The sequence below is a fragment of the Elaeis guineensis genome, chromosome 7, assembly GCF_000442705.2.
Source record: "Elaeis guineensis isolate ETL-2024a chromosome 7, EG11, whole genome shotgun sequence".
Lineage (NCBI taxonomy): Eukaryota > Viridiplantae > Streptophyta > Magnoliopsida > Arecales > Arecaceae > Elaeis > Elaeis guineensis.
In genome coordinates, this window is record NC_025999.2 from 45,573,773 (window position 1) to 45,590,278 (window position 16,506).

Below are 16,506 nucleotides of genomic sequence, written 5' to 3' on the forward strand. Positions count from 1 at the left end.
TTGATACTTGGCTGCGTGACTTTGTTCACCAAACAACTCTTGTAGGTGAGCCAATATTTGACAAGTAGTCATAATGTTCTCATGCTGGCGTTGCAAGTCATCAGACATGGCACCCAACATATAGTACCTGGCTTTGTTATCATCATCCGTCCACTCTTCTAAAGATGCTCTCTGTTCAGCAGTCAGACGTGCTGGTATGGCAAGTGGATCCTGGTCCAAGATATGAGTCAATTTCTCAAAATCTAGAATAATTCTATAGTTCCTCAACCAGTCCTTGAAATTAGGTCCAGTCAATTTGTGGATGTCTAGTATTTTGGTCAGGGGGTTGGATGCAGACATATTTCCTGTAGAGAGTCAAAAGTTTCTAGTTAGATTTTGTAATTAGACTTAACCAATTTATTTAGGAGTTTCATTTTTAAACAAATTAGGCTCTCACTATTTTCTCAGATCCCTACACTCCCTAGGTAGAGATGTGAAAATCTCCGTGATTAGTGATTTCTAGTGGGTGGTGCGGTCTCACCGACTGGCTCACCACCTCACCTAACAGTTATTGATGATGGATCAACCGATGAGTGGACAACTCTTGTCCAATGATTCTCTAATCATGGTGTACCCAAAACTTGATCTCTAATTCATGAAGCTCACCGTACCCGAAATATTGCTCTAATCCTTAGTTAAGTCAGACCCACCATTTTCATGAATTAGATTCCTGATTGGGTCCCTTACCGTATCCGAAATATTGAGCATAACCCATCCTCTAATTCGTAGCATCCAATGCCTAATGGACATGGTTGCATCTTTTCGGTGCAACTGAGCTACTGTAACCAGTCGAGAACAATCAACCCCAGAAAGGGCCCGCACATCCACAATGGTGGAAGACCTTAGACTTAATATTTTCTTAGGGAGATTTGATTTAGGTCTCATTAAACCTGACTTGACATAGTCATAACAATTATGACAAACCTAGTGACATGGGCTAGCTCGAATTGTTAGCCACCTCAAATCAAAACTGGGTCGACACATATGGCCAAGTAAGTGAGACCGGTGGAAGGGATATGCCATTAACTTGACAAGAATGCATTCGAGTCGAGTAGCTCCCAATTAAAAACCAGTCGATCGAATCTGTCCAACTTACCTTAGACACCAAATTATCGAACCAGAATCAATTGGGTTAGCCTACAATCCAGGCTTTAACCACTAAGCCAAATTAGGTCTTAACTTGATTGAGTCACATCTAAATGTGATTCAACCTTGACCTAGACTTAATCCTATTAGGCTGGTCAATTATTAGCTTTCATGATCCCACCTAACTAACTTTTGATTCAGTTTGATCAACTGCTAGACCTAATTGAGCTACCCAAGCCCGAACTCAATTTTATGAAAATGACTTAGATTTGAAAATTTCAATTTTAGACCTAATTTGATTTCATAAGCTTAATTCATTAATTAAGTCTTAGGTTCATAAACAAAATATGTAAAATAAATCCTAGGGTTTCAGGATCTAAGATTTTACAGAAAAATAAATTTTGATTTCTGATTAAGGATGAACGCGCAGCACCCCTACATGCTATAAGAACACCCCATTGAATGATAGGAGAGGTTCTTAAACCCTACTTTGTTCTTATGATTGGATGGCCATGAAGAACATCTTAATCAGAAATATTAATTTAACTACAAAACTAGTTAGATCTAAGTTACATATCACATATATAATTTTAGATCTAACTTATACATGCTTTGCATATATCTCATGTATTAAAATCTGATCTAATTAGCATGCTTTTAGATCTGATACATCACATATAACATCCAAAAAATAAGATTTAAATTAAACTATTCAATATAAAATCTATTCTAGATAGTTACTAGAATAATTCTACAACTAGTCTAGGCATACAATAGATCAATCTTATGTATTAATTAAACTTTTATTTTTTATTTTTTGATCTAATATCATATTTATAACATCAAAAAAATAGAGAATAAATTAGATCTAATTTATATTTTAATCACATTAAAATATAAAACTATAAGACTATTCATAGATCAAACTACTCCTAGTCTAGTCATGCATCTCATACATGTTAGATCTACTTATATTTAATTTTAAATTTTTTTGATTTCAGATCCTATCACATCTGATGTGACATCTGAAATTATTAATATTAAATAAATAAAAATAAAAATTAGATCTAAATTAGATCTGAAATATAGCCATCAATCTGGCTCTGATACCAGTTAAAGGAAAAATTGACTTTTTTCTTGTAGGATCTTCCAGATCTAATGAGATCTGGGGTGAAATATTTTAAAAAAAAATTATCCTATGATATTTTAGATCTAAGATCTATTAGATCTAATTCTTTTATCTAATATTAAATCTAAAATTAAATCTAAAAATATGAGGAATAAAGAAATACCTCTAGGGTAACTAGATTATCCTGTAGATGATCGCAGCAATGCCCGAGGATCTAAAATATCCATGCAGTCGCCTGGCCTCTACCAGTATCCACTCGAGCAGGATCTAGATTGTCTTCTCCTCACAAATCTTTACTTCAAAAATTAGATCTGGATCTGATCTAGAAGATCTTCAAAAGATTTTCTGAAGCTGGAGCAGTAGCTTCTCGACAAATCTCTGCATGCTTCTAATCAGGAAGCCACCACACCTTGGACAAGCACCAGATGGATACCCAACCTCTTGGATGAGAAGAGGGGAGGGAGAGGAGTAGAGGGGGCATGGAGAAGTGGAGGGGTTTTAGACTTTTGCTGGGTATTGAGTAGAGTCTCTAAACCCTAGGTGCAGATAGGGTTTAAATAAACCCTGCTGCGCCATGCAGTGCCACATCATTTGACCAATCAAAAAAAATTAATTAATTCTGGAAAAATTTTGATTGGTGGAGTGATGTCATCTGATCATATCAGATAAGAATCTCCACAATCCCTCCTACTGTTGGCACCAACACTAGATAAGCACAGTGAGATTTGCGCCCCACAGTCCAAGTTGATCAAAGGATCAGAGTCCTCATCTCATGGGACTCTATCCTTATCCACTTGGGGTGCACGCCCAATTTGAATATGACACCTACTTTGAGGCCCAATTTAGCAGGTAGACACTCCATAAAAAATCTCCAATGACCTCTTGCCAAGTGGCCTTCAGTCCAAGGTCCATAGGTCAACGTTTGACCAATGTCCTAAAACAGAAATGGTGGGTGACAGGAATTAGCAGGTGTTGTCTTAAATTCATCTCATGAATTAAGATACGTCTTTTCTGAGCTAGACTGGCTTCAGTTAGACTAAGAGAAACCTTCTCAAGGTTCTCTGGGTGAGTCAAATCACATTTGACTCAGTCGAGATGAAAAAGATTACACGAGGAGAAAGTTAGGCTCAATCATGTGCGAGCACGATTTTCTTGAACCTAATTGGATCTAATCCAAATCAATCAAACTGAGCTACCTCAATTGATGACATCCAGACCCTAACTTTTGTTTGTATGACCCAGTTAGGTTCATTTTCGTATGGTAATGAGATATGTCATAATCTCATCATCAACATCATCAAAACTCCTTTCGATGGACCAGAACACTTCTGATTCAGACAATTAGAATGATCGATCATCAAGATCATTCTAATTACTCCCAAAATCTACCAGTGATATCTAGCAGTATATGGTGGCAACCCATCAGAAATGAAGACGAACCTCTCATTGCAGCTACCTGTGTGATTGAGTTCTTCTATCATGAGTCCCGACTAAATTAGGGTTAAGGTGAACTCATCAAACCCAACATCAGTCATATGAATCAATCGATTGATCCAAGTTCGATGTGAAATCTTAATCGAAACCACTTTTTCATTATTTCACTCTACCATGGCCATAGGCTTAAGGACTCAATCTTTCGATCATCATAGGACTACTCCTCTTATCTATCGAGGTTGATAGATCCCATCTTGGTGCAATCTGGTTCCTATAATGAATATGCTACAGCCAACATACACCTCAGGATTTTGAATGGCTAGGAGATCGAGTTATGGTGTAGTTAAACTATAACACACTCAAGGTGAACTATCGATGCACCTCAAGTCAAAGAACTAGACACACAGCTGCAGCATCGAGCTAGTCATCGATGAGAAGGTAGACTTCCTTATGACTGCTCGAGGTGGTCATGCTCAGTACTCTCATTCTCAATGAATATCTGTACTCTCATTTCAGTATCTCTATCTCGTAGACTCAAGACACATCTACCCTAAGAAAGCGATCGTACACCAACCTTCCAGATCGATCACCATCCTCGTGATGATCCTATGGTCAGGAGCTGTTTATGAGTTAGTTATGTAAATTCATGCCTTAAATTTTTAACTCTTGAAAATATGAATTAACATTCCTACTAACTCAAAGGATGTATCACAGATATAATGTATACAATGTGATAGTAGAATTACCCTTTTATTCATTTATAGTCAAAATTATAAATTTATCCTTACATTTGTACAGGAATGTGTTAGCCAATCTGGCATCTAGGGCACACATCTAATAGCCCTTACCATATTTGTAATTCGTTATAGGGCTTGTAGGTCAGTAAAAGATTCGACCAAGGTGAGAGGTTCCTGAATGTTGGAGACTGAAGACCAGTTCCAGTTCTAGCATTAGAAATCCTGAAACTTGTATTTGAGTCCCATACCGTTGTTCTTAATGATTGTCATTTCTGTCCCAATTTCTTTTTAAATATTATTTCTGTAGACCTTCTGACCAAAAATGATTATGAAATTTCAATAAAGAAACAAGTTTGTAATATCATTATAAATGGTGTTACTATATTTTATGGATATTTGAACAATGGTGTGTATATATTATCACAACCTGTTAACGTAGTCTATTCTATTGGCAAGCACCTTAGATTAGATAGTGTATCAGATATCTACTTATGGCACTGTAGGCTAGGTCATATAAACAAGAACAGGATAAATAGATTGACTTAAGTGGGAATCCTCGAAGTCAGTGATTGTGAATCACTTCCAACCTGTGAGTTCTGTCTTCTTGATAAAATGACCAAGTCACCTTTTATTGAAAAAAATGAGAGAGCTACTGAGCTCTTGGGCCTAGTACATACTGATGTATATGGGCCCATGAGCACAGGTGCTAGAGGTGGATATTTCTACTTCATCACTTTCACAGATGATCTATCCAGATATGGATATGTCTATCTGATGAAACATAAGTCAGATTCATTTGAAATGTTTAAGCAATTCTGAAGTGAAGTAGAAAAATAAATTGGGAAGAGTATTAAAACTCTTCGATATGACTGAGGAGGAAAATATCTTTCTGGTGAGTTTCTCACATATCTAGGAGAGAATGAGATTCTCTCCCAATGGACTCCTCTAGAAACACCACAGCATAATGGTGTGTCTGAAAGGAGAAATCTGACTTTGTTAGACATGGTTCGATCCATGATGGATTTTGCCAGCTTGCCGATATCCTTCTGAGGATATGCACTCGAATCGTCCTATTATCTGTTAAATAGGATTCCAAGTAAGTCTGTAATTAAGACTCCATATGAGATATGGATAGGGCGTAAGTCAGTACTTTCATACCTTAGGGTCTGGGGGTGCCCGGCCTATGTCAAATGGTTAGTTACAGATAAACTTGGACCTAGGTCTGACAAATGCACATTCATAGGGTACTCAAAAGAGACCAAAAGATATTTTTTCTACCATATTGATGAACAAAAGGTGTTCGTCAGCCTTAAGGCAATCTTTTTAGAAAAGGAGTTCCTTGGTGAAGGAACTGTTGCCTCTAAGGTTGAACTTGATGAAGTTCAACAGGTAGAAGGACCTACATCAATAGCTGAACCTGAGTCAGATTTGATTAGATCAGATTGGGAGCCCAATGTACCTACACCATTAAGACGATCTGGTAGAGTACCGTGTCAGCCGGACAGATACTATGATTTTTTGGTTCGGAACGGTGATCCCATCGAACTCGATGGGAACAATGAGGATCCGATCACCTATATGGATGCAATGCAGAAACTTGATTCTAAGAAATGGCTTGAAGCCATGCAATCCAAAATTGAGTCCATGAAGGTCAATGATGTATGGACATTGGTTGACCCACATGAAAGGGTTAAACTCATTGGGTGTAAATGGGTCTTCAAAAGGAAGAGGGGCGCAGACGGAAAGATGGAGACCTATAAAGCCCATCTGGTTGCCAAGGGATATCGTCAACATTATGGTATTGACTATGACGAGATATTTTTTCCTATGAAAATGCTCAAATCCATTCGGATAATGCTTATAATAGCTGCCCATCTGGATTATGAGATCTAGCAGATGGATGTAAAGACAGATTTTCTAAATAGAGAGCTGACCGAAGAGGTGTATATGATACAACATGAGGGGTTTACATCCACAAATGAGTCTAAGGTGTGAAAGCTTCAGAGATCCATTTATGGATTGAAGCAAGCTTCTCGGAGTTGGAACATGTATTTTGATAAGGTGATCAAAACATATGACTTCGTTAAGAATGGAGAAGAGCCCTGCATCAATAAATGGGCAAATGATCTAGTTGTGGTATTCCTTATCTTGTATGTAGATGATATTCTCTTAATCGGGAATGACATCCCTGCACTACAGAGAATAAAAGTTTGGTTGTCATCATAGTTCTCTATAAAGGATTTGGGTGAAGCATCCTACATCCTAGGGATGAAGATCTATAGGGATAGATCTAAAAGGATGCTTGGGTTATCCTAGTCCATGTACATAGACACTGTGCTGAAAAGGTTCAGCATGAAAAATTTCAAGGGCTATCTATCGATAGGACATGAAATTTCTCTCTCTAAGAAGGATTATCCAACAACTCCTGAAGAAAGAGAGCGTATGAGTAGAGTCCGATATGCTTCGATTGTGGGATCTATCATATATGCAATGACATGTACAAGGTCAGATGTGGCATACTCACTAGGAGTAGTGAGTAGATATCAATCTGATCCTGAAGAAAATCACTAGAAAGTGGTTAAAGCCATCCTTAAGTATTTGAGAAATCTTAAGGACCAATAGTTAGTTTATGATACAATCGCGATGCTGTCGTTAGGATACCATGATTATCAATCAAATTTTAACTTCAATAAAAATTAAAAATATATAAAAAGTAGTGAGTCGAACCGAATCCATAGAGAAGGCAGGATTTTGATTTGAAATCTTTGATTTTACAAAAAGAAAATAAAATTTTAGAGAAAGTAATTTATGTCGAAAAATAAAAATTAAAAGTACAAAAAATAAATTGAATACTAAGATCTACTAACTAGATCCTAGCATTTACTTATAATAAAAATAAATAACAAAAATTTAAAAAGTATAAAAATAAATTGGTACTAAGACCTACTAATTAGATCCTAGCATCTACATGCAAAAAAATAAAAGACAAAAATTTAAGGTGCAGAAAAATAAATTTTGTATTAATTAAAATTGAAATTTAAGTACAAAAAATTTAAAAGAAATAATAAAATAAAATAAAAATAAAATTATAATAAAGATCTGAAATTGATCAGTCAAGCCTCGTCAGAAAGATGGTTGATGACCTCTCCATCTTCCATCATACTCCGTAGAGCGAATCAGCTTCTCTCCTTCTTTTTCTTAGGTCCCTAAAGCTATTTAATTTTTTTTCTATTTTTTTCTATACTTTTTACTCAATTTTTCTACTCACAAAGCTTATTCCTAGACCCCCTATTTATAGATGAATTTTTTATAATTTTTTGGTAGGAAATGGAGTCCTAAAACTCTTAGAAATCATATTAATTTTCTTAGGAATATTCCTGACCGTCGAATGGAGCTTGAACCGCCCAGATCTGCCCAAAATCCCTAGTTTTAATCCTTATTAAAGTCAGATCGAACCACAACCGTTCGATCATGCCTGGGATTGGTTCTAGACTGTCAGATCACACTGATAATCTCTTATTCTTAGTCGGGAGCATCCTCAGCCATCGGATCTCATGATGGATTCATTTTTGACTGTCCGATCGTGTAGAAAATCTTCTTATAAATCGACAACGAACAGCAGTTGTTGGATTGATCTTCAAATTAAATCTCAGCCGTTAGATGATGCAAAATAGCTTCTGTTGCCCGTAGACCATGCCTGTGGATCGCATAGCATTTTCGATGGACCGCGCCCTGGCTCTATGGATCGAGTGGTCGGTCCACCGTACATCGAAGACTATTTTCATTATTTTTTAGGATATTTTAGCTTCATTTTTGCTCTGATTTTCACTTGAAAAATTGAAAAAAATATGCATTAAATTTTTCAATAATTTTTCTTCATTTTGGTGTTTAAATTACTTAATTAAATTGACATCTATTTTTTTATAAATATATCTAATTTCATATTTTTTTTTCAAAATCACTTATTTTTTAAGAAAATTCAATAAATTCATGAAATTAGGGTTTTTAAGAAGATGTTAGCACCATAAATTATCAAAAATATCTATAATAAATAAAAATATATATCACTTATCACACCCCCTAACTTGAACTTTGCTCGTCCTTGAGTAAAGAAAGAATTTAGAATCAAGTACCGTTTAACTTAAAATCTTAAATTTCACCAAATAATTTTTAAAAGGGCCACTGATGTTCAGTAGAGTGTAAATGAGATATGTCATTAGAGTATTAATACTAGTCAATATGAGAGTTAAACTAAGAACACTAAATTTTTTCTGAACTTTTTCAAATTATCTTTACCTTTATCTTCAAATCATTCACCTTCATATGGATAAGTATATTGTTACTTCCATCCTTTATTTATTGATTATTTTTTTTTTTAAATATTGTACTATTATTGAATGTCTTAACCTCTTAAGCTTTCTGTTTGATCCATGTAGCGAGTTTTCAGTCAATGACTCCCAAACCAGATGGCTTTAAGGCACTAGGTATAAAATATCCCTCGAACCTACTTGTTCGAATCAAACAAACTATGAGTTAAAACTAGTTTTACAACAAAGCTTCTTTGCCCTTCATACCTTTTGATGCGAAACTCAATGCTTGCTTAGGCAAAGAGGCCTAGTTACTCAGCATGAAGTACTTGGAAATTTTTTTTTTTGAATATATGAAGAAATGTATAGTTACTTTACATAAGCCCATAAGAAGTAAACTCTTCTTTGATGCTTGTAGAAAATTTTAAAAATACTCAAAAAAAATTATTTAAGTTCTAAACTTAACTCATTATTGAGTTTTCTTAATACTTGATCCCTCAATATCTCACAAACCCTTTGATCTGTACATCAATTTTTTTTTAAAAAAATACTTGGTTTAACTTGATTCTAAAGTATAATCAAGTGCTTAAATACTAAATACTAACTTACTTGAGGACTTTAGAGATTTAAAAATATTTATTATCTCTTCCTCAACTTAATCGACATTATCCTCAATGGAGTAGGAAAAATGAAGGGTGCATGCAAAGAGAAATAAAAGGAGAGATGTCATCTAATCTAGAAGTCTTTTCAAAATTGATTCTCCCCCCAACTTAGCCAAGATTATTTTTAGATCCCTACAAAAGACACAAAACAAGACTCGATTATCCTAAACAAAATGCAAAAGAAAGCAAAGGCAAAAGCAAAAATTAAAACTTGAAAATTTGGTTGCCTCCCAGGAAGCGCTAAGTTTACCATCTTCAGTCAGACCATGCTGATTCTCTCACCTATCCCGTGTCGAATATTGGATTGACAAATTTCAATAGTTTTGGATTGCCAATCTCAAGAAGATGGCCTTTGATAAATTTTAATATTTTATTATCAATCTTCAAAAATATTTTACATCCCCATTTTTAATTATAGTAAGATAATTTCTAGATCTTTGTTTGTTGAGAATTTCTCCTATTTGTTCTTCTAAAATGCTCATGAATTGAGTTTTTAGTTTAGGAGTTAAGTTTGATGCAATGGATACTGGAAGGATGCCATTTAATTCTAAACATGTATTCTCAAGTGTAACTAAGGATGATTTCAATTCTGGAAGGGATGGTGATTCTAAAGAAGAAGAACCGACTTCAGGACTGAAGGAAATGGGACTTTTGGTCTATATATCTCAGGTAACTCATCCACTTTCTTCTTTTCTTTATTATTTCTGTTTAGATTAGTAGTAATTTCTGGCTCTGGTTCTTCTATCGGGTTAGTCTCAGTTCTAATCTCTTCTTCCAAATTTTCATTTGGCCTAGCATCAGTACTAGCCTCACTCACCTGGACTTGATATGGGTCCTTAAGAATCCTATCACTTTTAAGCTCAAAGATTACTTTGTCATTTTCAAATTGAGGATTCTTAGGTTGGACATTGGATTGTTGACAAGGTCCAGGTAGTTGGTGGATGGTTAGGTTATTTTCAAAATTCGATATTGTTTTGTTTGGCAATTGACCTAGTTCTCTCTTCATGATAGATTCAGTTAATTGATCTATTTGTGCTTCTAGCCTGATGAGAGATTGCTGTTGGGTCATGATCATTTATTGAAGTTGGCTAAATCTATCATCGGCTAGATTGGTCTATTGAGGAGGTGGGTATGATGGCTGATTTTGATATGCTGGCTGGATAGATTGACTGGGCTGACCTCTATTGTAGGCATAATTCTGGTATGGAGGCCTACTCTGAAAGTTTTGCAAACAAAGAATTTGGGTCTGAGCCTGAGTCTGTTGGGATTTTTAAGAAAAATTAGGATGGTTCCTCTAGCCTGAATTATATATATTAGAGAATGGATCATTGACAAGTTTGGAGTAACCTTGAGTAGCTTGAACTTGTTCTTGAATGAAAGGTGGAAACTGTGCAGCCGTGGGACATTCGCTCACATGATGGGCCGAGCTAGCACAGATAGAATAAATCTCTTGATAATTAGGTGATGGTGTGTATTGTGCAGGAGATTGTTGACCTAATACTAAGAACTAATCAAATTTCTGAGCAAAAAGGTCGACTTTATCTAATCTTTGGGCTATTAGGTTCAGATCGACCTTAGGACTAGAGTCTGTTTGCTTGATCTCAAAAATTTCTGCCTACTTTTGGTGAGGGATTGATCTTTCGTAGAAGGATAATGAAGCATGATTGATTGAATTTTTACTCAAAGTTTCAAATAAAGTATAGGCTTCATTCTCACTTTTACTCATGAAAGCACCCCCACAAGATGCATCTACAATCTGTCTGTATTGGTCACCTAAACCCTCATAAAAAGCTTGAATAATTTGCCACTTAGATAGACCATGGTGTGGGCATTTTTTAAGAAGTTTCTTAAGGCTCTCCCATGATTCATGAATTTGTTCTCTTGGAAGCTGAGCAAATCTAGTGATAGCTCATCTCATGGTGTTGGTTCGACCTATGGGATAGAATTTCTTAAGAAACTCGTGCTGCATTTTAGCTCAAGTTTGAATTGGTCTCCCAATTGTGCCAAGCCAGTACTTGGCTTTGTCTTTAAGTTAGAAGGAAAATAAAATCAATCTAAGTGCATCATCAGTAAAATTTTGAATTTTCATCGTGAAACAAATTTCTAAGAACTCATCTAGATGCATGTAAGGATCTTCATTAGTATTCCCATAGAAAGATGGAAGCATCTGGATTGTGGTCGACTTGATCTCATAGTGGCTTGCAGGGATATCAGGTAAGTGGATACAAGTAGATGGGTTATAGGTGGAAGAAATAAAATATTCCTTCATCTACTTAGGTGGTTCTCTAGGATCTCCAGCCATCTGATTTTCAGGTTTAATATGAATCAACCATTCAATCTCAGGATTGGGTTCAACTAGGTCAGGATAGAGAGATCTTCTACCTTGCATATACCAGTGCAAACCCTAATATATGATTCAAGTTTTATTTTTATTTTATTTTTTTTAAGAGAAAAAGGAGAGAGAAGAAAGAAAGAGCCCTAGACCTAGATACGTAAGGTGGAAAGAATTAGTTGTGGTTTAGTGTTAATTACAATCAAGTTAGCAAACAATTAAACCTAGACACCTATGGGTTTCTTAGACCTAACAGTTCAATGTAGAGTGGCTTAGTTTAAATGCAAATTTGGTTTGTTCTCACTTCCTTCAACTAGATAGGTAAGACGTGGGATCGTGGGAGTCTCCCCGTTGCTTGCCTTAGACACCAATTGAATTGGCCAGGTAAGCTAGCAGAACCAATTAAATAACCATAAATCCACTTAGGCTGAGCCTTTATAACCTCTAGCCTTAGACACCAGTTTCAGGAGTGAGTTTGAACTTACATTGCACTTGACTTGACCACAATATTTAGAACCAAACTCGATTAATACTAGGGGCCAATGTCTACTTGATTTTAGTTAGGCTAGGGTTAATGTGGGATGCTGGTTGGTTATTTTTGGACCAAGGGAGGGTGATGAAATCTTCACCTTATCTTGTTATGGGTGTTGCCCTTAAATTGATTTGAGATGAATATGCACAACCAATTTCAAACAAGGAGTTCTATGCAACCAAATTAGATGCATGAAACTAATAAAACTTGAAAGCTTACCTTATCTCCAGCGATCATCAAAAATAAATCTACAATGATGAATGCTCCTAAAAATTAAGTTTCTATGCTTGTCATGCAATTTTTATTAGATTTATGTGGATAAATTTTAGGTTAATTAAAAAAATAATAATTAATACTAAAAAAAATAGTTAAGGCTAGGGTCAGGATTGATCTCACTAACTTGGAAACTTTCTATCTCCCTTTTTTTTAAAAATTTTTTGAATTTTTTTTGTAAAAAGATAAAAAAAGTTAGTAAGCAATAGTCATAAAAAACTAAAGAAATCAAACATTAAAATTGGTGCCTTCCCCGACAACGGCACCAAAAATTTGATACGATCGTGATGCTGTCTTTAGGACACCATGATTATCAATCAAATTTCGACTTCAATAAAAATTAAAAATATATAGAAAGTAGTGAGTTGGATCGAATCCATGGAGAAGGCAAGATTTTGATTTGAAATCTTTGATTTTACAAAAAGAAAATAAAATTTTGGAGAAAGCAATTTAAGTTGGAAAATAAAAATTAAAAGTGTGAAAGATAAATTGGGTACTAAGATCTACTAATTAGATCCTAGCATCTATGTGCAATAAAAATAAATAAAAAAAACTTAAAAAGTATAAAAATAAATTAATACTAAGATCTACTAATTAGATCCTAGAATCTACGTGCAAAAAAATAAAAGACAGAAATTTAAAGTGTAGGAAAATAAATTTTGCATTAATTAAAATTGAAATTCAAGTACAAAAAATTTAAAAAGAATAATAAAATAAAATAAAAATAAAATTGTAACAAAGATCTGAAGTTGATCAGCCAAGCCTCATCGGGAAGATTGTTGATGAACTCTTTGTCTTCCGTCATACTCCGTAGAGAGAACCGGCTTCTCTCCTTCTTTTTCTTGGATCTCTAAAGCTATTTAATTTTTTTTTCTATTTTTTTTTATAATTTCTACTCAATTTTTTTGCTCACAAAGATTATTCTCGGACCTCCTACTTATAGATAAATTTTTCATAATTTTTTGGTAGGAAAAAGAGTCCTAAAATCTTTAAAAACCATATTAATCCCCTTAGGAATATTTCTGGCCGTCGAATGGAGCTTGAACCACCCAGATCTGCCCAAAATCTATAGTTTTAATCCTTATCAAAGTCAGATCAAACCACAGTCATCTGATCATGCCTGGGATTGGTTCTGGACCATCAGATCACACTGATAATTTCTTATTCTCAGTCGGGAGCATCCTCAGCCATCGGATCTCATGATGGATTCATTTTCAGCCGTCCAATCATGCAAAACATCCTCTTATAAACCAGCAATGAACAACAGCTGTTGGATCGATCTTCAGATTAAATCTCAACTATTGGATGGCACAAAATAGCTTCTACTGTTTGTAGACCGTGCTTGTGGACCGCGTAGCATTTTCGGTGGACTGCGCCCTGGCTCTGTGGACCGTGTTGGAAAATATGTTCTAAAAGCTAATCATCAAGCTGTTGACGGTTGAGCAACCAAGTATTATAATTGATTTGTTAATAAATAAAATATATTTGATATTTTCATCATAAGCTTTCATCTTTTAATGAACTCCATTGTTATGATGAAGTCCTTAGGACTATTTAGATTCGATAAAGAGAGTATTTATCGATTAGTCCTTAAAATTGTTCACGACCAACTGATAGGCTGTTAATAAGGATGACAGCTTCTATCAAGCATAGGTCACTCTAGGCCATATGGATTGGTTATCCTCTTAACCAAGGAGTGTGGAGACACTGATATGACATACAGGTGAGATGTAAGGGTACATCGTCATTGAACGTGACCAACTCCAGAGCATTCTGCTGTCGAGAATGTCTCTGATGGAATATAGGTATAAGTGTCCCTTAGACCTGAGATCGCCTCAGCGACTTGCAAGCAACTCACTGTGCTTTGGTACTGAACTAACTAAATTTCTAATTCAGTGATGGAAGGCTTCTAGGCATAGTCAAGTACTTATGAAGTCAGAGTATGATCGAGATGGGATTGACCACTCCAAGAGTTGGAGAAGAATGAGTCACTGTATTTCAATTTAGCAAAATCTTGGCCAGGATAATCCATCAGATGGATTTGATATTTTGAAATACAATGTGGACAACTTGATCAGAGTTGACAGTGAAACTCTGAGGTGTCCTATGATCATTTTGGTCAAGGGGATAAATTATATGAAAACTATATCCGCATGGGTTCTAACGATGTTGTTCTACACATTTGACCTATCCGATCGTCGGGTACCATTGCTAGATGGTCACTTCGGTTGGTACAAAAATTTATTTCTGTTCTATCAACTTAGGTTCGGACCTATGAGGTCACACACATTAGAGTTCATGATCCGATTGGATGGTTGATCAACGATTAAGAATCATTCTAGGGTTAAATGATCAATATGATTGACATTTAACCTAGTGAAAGTGTTGCAGGAGGATCAATTAGCAATTTGATTGCTAATTGGTTTAATTTGATTAAGCCAATGAGCTGAGATTAAGTTTAATTGAATATTATTTAATTAGATTTAGTTTAGACTTGATTGGATCAAGTCCAATTAGTTTATTGGATAAGCCAAGTGCAAGAAAAAAACTAGTCCTAGTTCAATTAGGACTTGGGTCAACCTAATTTCTAATTTGATTAGAAAATTAAATTAGATTTAAATCTAATTTAATCTGATTAAATTAGATTCTTAATTGGGTTAAGACCTATTTTAATTAGGTTGATCTAATTTTGGTTTGAAAAATCAAATTAAAATAAGTCATAAGATAGAATCCTAGTAAGATTAGGATTCCACCTTGCGCCACATAAGCCCCCCCCACGCCCTCTCTCTTATTCCATGCCAATCCCCTCTTATTTTTTGTGACAAAAGCCCTCTCCCAGGTCTTTCCTATGTTCAAAAGGTTTTCTCTCTTTTTTCATACATGGAAAGTGGTTGTGGATCAAATCAAAGTAGGAATAAGTTTGGATTTCAAATTCTATGAGATAGAGATTTAGAAATCCAAAACTCTTTTCTTTTTGCACCAAATTTATCCAATTTTTTTTTAAATTTTCATGGATTTTAGGGCACAAATTGTGCACCCTTTGTTGGTGGTCCATGTATGAAAATAAAGAGGAGGCTCCCAAGAGTTGGGCGCCCCTTATCTTGCCATGTTTGAATAAGCCTTGACTAGGTATTTGACCTAGATAAGGACTCTATCATATCTCTCTCTATAAAATGAGTTCTTCATAAAATTTTTGAAAAAAATAGAGATTTGAGAGACCTTTAGCTTATCCAAAAATTAGAGAGAAAAATTTTTGGGTCTTGGAGATATAATAGACACAAGATAGGTTGTCTAGGAGAGAGAAAAGAGAAGAAGAAGAGGATCTTCTTCTAGGGTTGTTAGTTTCATCTCTTTCTTTTCTCCATCTTGAGTTTTTCTAAGAGTGTCTCAGATCTAAAACTCCTCCTCCTACTTCTCATCTTTGGAAGAGCTCAAATCAAGAATAAGGAGGCACCTGATCAACCATCGAAGAAGGATCAATGCAGTACTAGCATACTGTGCTGATTTCCTGAAGCAGGACTTCTAATCGAGATTCATGGGCTCGTGTGGATAACTCCTAGAGATCGGATGTATGTGTGGTTTGCAACATTATCCTCAAGTCTGGATCAGCAAGGTTAGAACATCTAACTTGCAAGATAATAGATCTGATCTATTGTTTAATACATACATTAGATGTAGTTTAAAAACATGTTGATATGATCAACATGTAGCTCATGCTCTATATATTTTAATTTTTGATTTAATACTATGTAATAATCATGTAATAAAATCTTAGATCTAGAAATTTTCTAGTTTTAAAAAATAAATTATGATTTATTTTAGTCTTCCGCTGCCTGATCTTGAAAAAGTTTCAAGATCAAACCCTGAAACCCTAGATCTGGTTCCTTCAATTGGTATCAGAGCCTAGGTTGTTTATTACATGATTATTTATACATGCTTAGATTATTTTTTAGATTAGATCTAATTTATAATATG

At 35.1% G+C, this 16,506-nt stretch overlaps 1 non-coding gene across 1 annotated transcript; it reads left to right on the forward strand.

Annotated features, from left to right (window-relative positions):
• Positions 1–11,208: 11,208 nt before the first annotated feature.
• LOC140859565 (small nucleolar RNA R71) lies at positions 11,209–11,317 on the forward strand. Its single transcript, XR_012143102.1, has one exon. It is a non-coding gene; the product is annotated as a small nucleolar RNA R71 (small nucleolar RNA).
• Positions 11,318–16,506: the final 5,189 nt, after the last annotated feature.